General features: G+C 37.9%; 1 pseudogene; it reads left to right on the forward strand.

The window, feature by feature from the left end:
- Positions 1 to 1,913: 1,913 nt before the first annotated feature.
- On the forward strand, positions 1,914 to 2,797 carry LOC136337958 (large ribosomal subunit protein uL30 pseudogene; annotated as a pseudogene).
- The last annotated feature ends 5,914 nt before the right edge of the window (positions 2,798 to 8,711 follow it).

An 8,711-nucleotide genomic window follows, 5' to 3' on the forward strand; every position in this document is an offset into this window, starting at 1 on the left:
TACTCATATATGCACTCTAATGAACAAAATGAATTAACAAGCAAAATAGAGAGAGACTCACGGAGAGTAGACTGACAGCTACCAGGGTGATAAATTGGACCAGACCCACTTGAGTTCTTGTCATTTGAAATAAATGAATTTAGTTCAGGACACTGATAATGCAAATAATATTTATTTCAGGCCTGTAGAGAGTGGCAACTCTGGGCATCAGAGATAGAGTGTCACCAGAAAAACTAAAAAATATTCAAGCACTCAGAGGCTAAATAACATCTTATTAAGTAACAAATGGGTTAACAATAAGACCATGGAAGAAATAAAATAAATTCTTTGAACCAAATGAAAACGAACATACAACAAACAAACATCTACGGGATATAGCAAGAGCAGTTCTGAGAGAAAAGTTTATAGTATTACAGGAATACCTTAAGACGCAAAAAAAAAAAAAAAAAAAAAAAGCTCAAATAAACAAACCCTGCACCTAAAAGAACTATGAAAATAGCAATAAATAAATCTCATAGAAAGTAGAATGAATAATATAATAAGTATCAGAGCAGAAATAAATGACTTAGAGGCTAAAAACCCCCACAAAATATCAATAAAACCAAAAGCTAGTTCCTTGAAAAGGTAAACAAGATTGATGAACCTTTAACCAGACTCATCAAGAAAAAAGAGAAAGGGCCCAAATAAATAAAGTGAGAAATAAAAGAAGAGAAGTCACAACTGATATCACAGAAATACAAAGGATTGTAAGAAAATAGTATGAAGAATTATATGCCCAAAAAATTAGACAACCTGGGCTAAATGAATAAATTCCTAGAAACATACAATATTCCAAAACTGAATCTGGAAGAATCAGAAAACCTAAGCAATCTGACCTGTGGTGGTGCAGTGGATAAAGTGTCAACCTGGAATGCTGAGGTCACCGGTTTGAATCCCTGGACTTGCCTGGTCAAGGCACATATGGGAGTTGATGTTTCCTGCTCCTCCCCCTTCTCTCTCTCTCTTGCTTTCTCTCTCCCCTCTCTAAAATGAATAAGTAAAATCTTGAAAGAAAGAGAGAGGAAAAGAAAGAAAGAAAAAAAAGAAAGAAAGAAAGAAAGAAAGAAAGTAAAAGAAAACCTAAGCAGTTCGATTACAACAAATGAAATTGAAACTGTTATCAAAAACCAAAAATCAAAAAAAAAAAAATCCTGGAATGGATGATCTCACAGGCAAATATTACCAAACATTCAAAAAAGAACTAACATCTGTCCTTCTCAAACAATTCCAAAAAATTCAAGAGGAAGGAAGAATTCCAAGCTCATTATATGATGCATGTATTATCCTAATTCCAAAACCATGTAAAGACACTACAAAGAAAATATATGACAGGCCAATATTCCTGCTGAGCATAGATGCTAGGATTCTCAACAAAATATTAGCAAACTGTATCCAGCAATATATTATAAAGATCATACATCATGATCAAGTGGGATTTATTGCAGAGAGGTAAAGCTGGTAAAACATTTGCAAATCAACTAATAGGATTTGACCCTGGCCAGCTGGCTCAGTGGCTAGAGCAACAGCCTGGCATACAGATGTCCTGGATTCGATTCCTGGTCAGGGCACACATAAGAACTGACCATTTGCTTCTCTTTCCCTCCCTATCTCCCTTCTCTCTCTCTCTCTCTCTCTCTCTCTCTCTTCCCCTCTCACAGCCAGTGGCTCAATTAGTTTGAGCATTGGCCCCTGGCACTGAGGATAGCTTGATCGATTTGAACATCAGCCCCAGACAGGGATTGCCAGGTCAATCCTGGTTGGGGCACATGCAGGAGTCTATCTCGCTATCTTCCCTTCTCTCATTAAAAAAAAAAATAAGTGAGATTCATCACATAAACAAAATGAAGGATAAAAATCTCACAATCAGCTCTTTTTTTCCAGCTGGAACCATGGAGGGTGCCGAAGAGAAGAAGAATGCTAATGTCAAAGAGAAGAAGAATGCTAATGTCAGAGAGAAGAAGAATGCCAATGCCACTGAGAAGAAGAATGCTAATGCCAGTGAGAAGAAGAATGCCAATGCCAGTGAGAAGAAAAAGGTTCCTGCTGTGCCAGAAACCCTGAAGAAAAAGCGAAGGAATTTTGCAGAGCTGAAGATCTAGCGCCTGAGAAAGAAGTTTGCCCAAAAGATGCTGCGAAAGGCCAGGAGGAAACTCATCTATGAAAAAGCTAAGCACTATCACAAGGAGTATAAGCAGATGTACAGAACTGAGATTCGAATGGCTAGGATGGCGAGAAATGCTGGCAACTTCTATGTACCCGCAGAACTCAGATTGGCATTTGTCATCAGGATCAGAGGTATCAACGGTGTGAGCCCAAAGGTCCGCAAGGATCTGCAGCTGCTGCGCCTGCGCCAGATCTTCAACGGCACCTTCGTGAAGCTCAACAAGGCTTCGGTTAACATGCTGAGGATCGTGGAACCATATATTGCATGGGGGTACCCAAACTTGAAGTCAGTAAATGAATTGATCTACAAGTGTGGTTATGGCAAAATCAACAAAAAACTAATTGCTCTGACGGATAACGCATTGATTGCTCAATCTCTTGGTAAATATGGTATCATCTGCATGGAGGATCTGATTCATGAGATCTATACTGTTGGAAAACGCTTCAAAGAAGCAAACAACTTCTTGTGGCCCTTCAAATTATCTTCTCCACGTGGTGGAATGAAGAAAAAGACCACCCACTTTGTAGAAGGTGGGGACGCTGGTAACAGGGAAGACCAGATCAACAGGCTTATCAGAAGGATGAACTAAGGTATCTACCACGGTTATTTTTGTAATCTGGTCGTTTAATAAACGGCAAAGTGATGGCTTTAAAGTTGAAATGTAAAAAAAAAAAAAATCTCATAATCATATCAATAGATGCAGAAAAGGCATTTGATAAAATTCAGCACCCATTTATGATAAAAGCTCTCAGTGAAGTGTGAATAAAAGAAACATACTTAACATAGTAAAGTTCATGTATGACAAACTGACAGCCAATATCATACTTAATGGGAAAAAAACTAAAAGCAATCCCCAGAAGATCAGGAACAAGACAGGGTGTCCCATTTCACCACTCTTATTCAACATAGTACGTACTAAAAATCCTAATCATGGCAATCAGACAAGAAGAAGAAATATATAAAAGGCATCCAAATTGGAAAGGAAGAAGTAAAACTGTCATTATTGATGATGACATAATACTGTACATAGAAAACCCTAAAGTCTCCATCAGCAAAGTGGCAGGATATAAAATTAACATTTAGAAATTAGTGGCATTTTCATAAAACAATAATGAACTGCCAGGAAGATAAATTAAGGAAACGAATCCCATTTACTATCGCAACAACAAAAAAATAAAGTACCTAGGAATAAATTTAACCAAATAGGTAAAAGACTTGTGCTTGAAAAATTATTAGACACTGAAAAAAGAAATCAAGAAAGATACAAGCAAATGGAAGTATATACCATGTTCATGGATAGGATGAATTTGCATCATTTAGTGTCCATACTACCCTAAGCAATTTATAGATTCAATACAATTTCTATTAAAATACAAATGGTATGCTTCACAGATGTAGAACAAATATTTCAAACATTTATTAGGAACCACAAGAGATCTGAATAACAACAATGATGTTGAGAAAGAAGAGCAAAGTTAGGGGAGTCATGCCACTTTACATTAAACTATGGTACAAAGCCAAGGTAATCAAAACAGCATGGTACTGGCATAAAATCAGACATATAGACCAATGGAATGGAACAGAAAGCCCAGCAATAAACCCAATCCTTTAGAATCAATTCATTTTACAAAGGAGGCAAAGATATACAATGAAGTAAAGAAAGGCCCTTTAATAAATGGCATTGGGAGAATTGGACTGGTGCATGCAAAAAAAACAACAACATGGAACTAAACTACCAACTGACACCATTCACAAAAAAACCCAAAACTTAAAATGAATAAAAGACTTAAATGTAAGTTGTGAAACCATAAAAATCTAGAAGAAAACATAGGCAGTAGACTCTCAGACATCTCCTGTAGCAATATTTTTGCTCATATATATCCTCGGGCAAGTGAAATAAAGGACAAAATAAACAAATGGGACTATATCAAACTAAAAAGCTTTTGCACAGAAAATTAACAAAATAAAAAGACAACCCACTCTATGAGAAAGCATATTCACAGATATGTCTGATAAGAGGTTAATAACCAAAAATGTGCAGAAAACTTGTAAAACTAAACACAAGGAAGACAAACAATCCAATTAAAAAATGGGCAAAGGACCTGAATAAACACTTTTCCAAAGAGGACATACCGATGGCCAATAGGCATATGAAAAAATGCTCAACATCACTAATCATCAAAGAAACTCAAATTAAAACCACAATGAAAAAAAAAACCACAAAACACCACAATGAGATATTACCTCACACCTGTCAGAATGGCTTTTATTAACAAATCAACAAGCAAGTGCTGGCGAGGTTGTGGAGAAAAGGGAACCCTCTTGTACTGCTGATGGGAATGCAGACTTGTGCAGCCACTGTGGAAAACAGTATGACGTTTCCTCAAAAAATTAAATATAGAACTGTTTTATGACCCAGCTCTCCCACTTCTAAGAATATATCCTAAGAGTCCCAAAACACTAATTCAAAAGAAGATATGCACCCCCATGTTCATCGCAGCATTGATTGCAATAACCAAGATCTGGAAACAAACCAACTGTCCATCAGTGGTACATAAAAAGAAGGAAATCTTACCTTTTGCTATAGCATGGGTGGACCTGAAGATTATTATGTTAGGTGAAATAAGCCAGGCAGAGAAAGATACATACTATATGATCTCACTTATATGTGGAATCTAATGAACACAATAAGCTGAGGAACAAAATAGAAACAGAGGCAGGGTCACAGGGAACAATGGACAACTGTCAGAGGGAAAGGGCAAGAGGGGTTAAGATTTAAAAAGGTGAAGGGATTAGCCAAAATCACATGTACATATCACATAGATACAGATAAAAGGGTAGCAACAGCCAGGGGGAAAGGGGGAGAGAGGTAGGAGGAAGGGGGCAGAGGGGTAAATGGGGGAAGAAAGAGACTTTGCATGGGGCATGGGGTGGTACAATGTAGCGTATAGAGGGTGTTACAGTGAGTGGACACTTGAAACCATGTCAACACAATAAATTTTTTAAAAAAAGTAATAGTGTTACCCTGAGGTAAAAGGGTTGTATAAGGTTGTTGAAGTTCTGCTAGGCTTTGAGTTTCTGTTAGCTAACAGGGTTAAAGAAAAAAGGTTTTGTCTTTGTCTTTATTTAACACCCAGTGATATATACCAGGTTGATTTCAGTTATTTTTCTGCTCAGCAGGAGTTTTGGCCTATTTTTTTTTTTTTTTTCATGGAGCAGTTGACAACATAATGCTTGTGGGTTCACATCCTTCTTTCTTCGCCCTGGGTTTCATGAATAGGTTATTACTCATATGTGCCTTTCATTAGAACAGTGCTCCATTCTGGCTGACAAATGGTCTACAGATTGAGCAAAAAGAAAAAAAAAGAGGAAAAACTCATGGACACAGAGCAGTGTAGTGACTGCCAGGGGGACGGGACTGCCAGATTACACCCTTCTCTACCTCCTCCCACCACCCTGGTGGGATGGACAGAGGCTTGACTTGGGGTGGTGAACACACAGTGCAGTGTACAGGTGATGTGTTGTAGAATTGTGGGCCTGAAACCTGTATAATTTTGTTATCCAGTGTCACCCCAATGAATTCAATAAAAAGGAAAAAAAGATATGAGTGTAGGTAACAATGTTTGAAAAAAAACAGCCTCAGCCCCTTCCACAACAACCAGACTGCCTCATCTCTCCAGCCTCTCCTAATAGGTAATTCTGTTTTGTTTTGTTTTCTGACCAACATAGTTTAACTTCTTTTCTTGAGCAGGTTGGACTAATCTATATAATGTCAGAGTCTATAAAAGCCTTCTCTCAACAAATGATAGTTTTATTTAGTTTTTTTTTTTTTTTTGCCTTTTTTTTTTTTTTTTTTTTTGAAGCTGGAAACAGGGAGAGACAGTCAGACAGACTCCCGCATGCGTCCGACCGGGATCCACCCGGCACGCCCACCAGGGGCGACGCTCTGCCCACCAGAGGGCGATGCTCTGCCCATCCTGGGCGTCGCCATGTTGCGACCAGAGCCACTCTAGCGCCTGAGGCAGAGGCCACAGAGCCATCCCCAGCGCCTGGGCCATCTTTGCTCCAATGGAGCCTTGGCTGCGGGAGGGGAAGAGAGAGACAGAGAGGAAAGCGCGGCAGAGAGGTGGAGAAGCAAATGGGCGCTTCTCCTGTGTGCCCTGGCCGGGAATCGAACCCGGGTCCTCCGCACGCTAGGCCGACGCTCTACCGCTGAACCAACCGGCCAGGGCTAGTTTTATAATAAATATAAATTCCCTTGGTTCAGTACAGCTCAACTTGTGACTTCCACTTTTGCCCCTTCTATTATAATGATCATATATTTTCTTTAGCCTAACAACTGCCAAAGACTGGGTAACTGGATTAGCAACAATCACCAGCTGGTTAGGGTTTATGGTGATTCTGCTGACTCAGTTGGCAGCTGGTATATCCTGAAGGATCTTTGAAAATGATGACCTTATCAAAGAATGTGCTCCTCCCCAGCATTTATCATTCAAAGACTTTTCAGAGGCTTTCATGGATATTAAAATAAGTCACAGATTTTCAAAACAGATAATTCCAATTTTGAAGGTAGCTCAGTTTTGGGACACAATGAAAATTGTGCTTACTGTAGGAATATTTGCAAGAAAAAAAAGCATCTTTATTCTTAAGTTTTTTGTGCTATATATGTGCCTATGTCAAAAATGTTCCCCAAAGGAGCATTTAAAATAATAATCTTTATATTGTGCTCAGCCTAACACAATTGATATTTATAATATTACATGTGCTTTGCTTCATTTTCATGATCAGTTTTGCAAGGTATGAAATGGTTCTTCGGGAACTAAGTTCTTATTAATAATAATATGTCTATAGATGAGAGGGATTTTACTCACAACGATTTAAATTTCAACTGTCAGCCTAGAACAAAATTTATACAGACTGATTCTGTTTTAGAGAAGATTTTAGATAAATTCTAGATGAGGCTATCAGTTTGCCTCTGTTTTCACATCAATAGGAAATTAAATTAATTTCAATACTCCTTCCAAACCACAGTGCTCTATTTATCATTTTCTAGATTAATCTGTGCTTAGAGGTTTCTCACTCTTCACATTTCACTTCTCATCTCTTTCTTTGTATTTGCTTTTAACTGTTTTTCTATTACTTAATTCTGCTGCATTTCACAAATACTCTCCTCCTGAATCTACCAGCTTTCTTCTCTCATATTCATTCTAATTGTGATACTGACAAATATAAAAAACTGGTTAAAATAAAAAAAGTTTTCTTTTAATGACATTTTGTCTTAGTGATATAATTAAATTGCTCTTGTTGAAATAACTACACCAAGCCTAATCAAGTTTTATCCTTATACGCTAAGAACATGCATTACAGATCATTAACATCACTAACACCACATCACTAAGACAAACCACTAATCCTATCTGATTTCAAGATTCATCATGAGGCTATGATAATCCAGATAATATGGTACTTGTGTAAAGATAGACAAATAGATGAATGAAACAGAATAGACATTTCAGAGACATTTATACATATATGGACACTGATTTTTTAAAAATATCTCTTTTGTTCTTCATTTATTAATTGATTTTAGAGGGAGGAAGGGAGAGAGAGAGAAACATCAATCTGTTCATATATGTGCCCTGACTGGGGACTGAACCTGCAACCTTTGTGCATCAGGATGGAGCTCTAACCAACTGAGCTATCCAAGCAGAGCCTATGGACACTGATTTTTAACATGGGTACAAAAGCAATTCAGTGGGGAAAGGGTGGATTTTCAACAAACGATGATGGAACACTTGGATAACTGTAAGCAAAATTATGACCATCAGCCTCCATCTCACAACATATACAAAAATTAACTTAAAATGGATCATAGACCTAAATGTAGAACTTCAAACTATTAATCTTCTACCAAAAAAACTGGACAAAAAATCTTTTGTAACCTTGGATTAGGCAAAGGTTCTTTTATATGACATAAAAAATACAATCTAGTAAGGAAAATAGGGTAATTAGAGCTTCACTAAAATTACGACTTGCTACTTTTTTTTAATTATTTATTTATTTATTCATTTTAGAGAGGAGAGAGAGAGACAGAGAGAGAGGAGAGACAGAGAGAGAGAAGGGGGAAGGAGCTGGAAGCATAAACTCCCATATGTGCCTTGACCAGGCAAGCCCAGGGTTTTGAACCGGCAACCTCAGGATTTCCAGGTCAACGCTTAATCCACTGCGCCACCACAGGTCAGGCCACGACTTGCTACTTTTGAAGACAACATTAAAAGAACAAAAAGCAACTCACAAACTGAGAGAAAATACTTGCCTATCATATCTGATAAAGGGTGTGTATCCAGAATATATAACATACTCTCAAAAGTTAATAATAACAGCCTGACCAGGTGGTGGCGTAGTGGATAAAGCATCGGACTGGGATATGGAAGAAGCAGGTTTGAAACCCTGAGGTTGGCCACTTGAGCATGGGCTCATCCGGCTTTGAGCATGGGCTCACCAGCTT

The sequence above is a fragment of the Saccopteryx bilineata genome, chromosome 5, assembly GCF_036850765.1.
Source record: "Saccopteryx bilineata isolate mSacBil1 chromosome 5, mSacBil1_pri_phased_curated, whole genome shotgun sequence".
NCBI classification, from domain to species: domain Eukaryota; kingdom Metazoa; phylum Chordata; class Mammalia; order Chiroptera; family Emballonuridae; genus Saccopteryx; species Saccopteryx bilineata.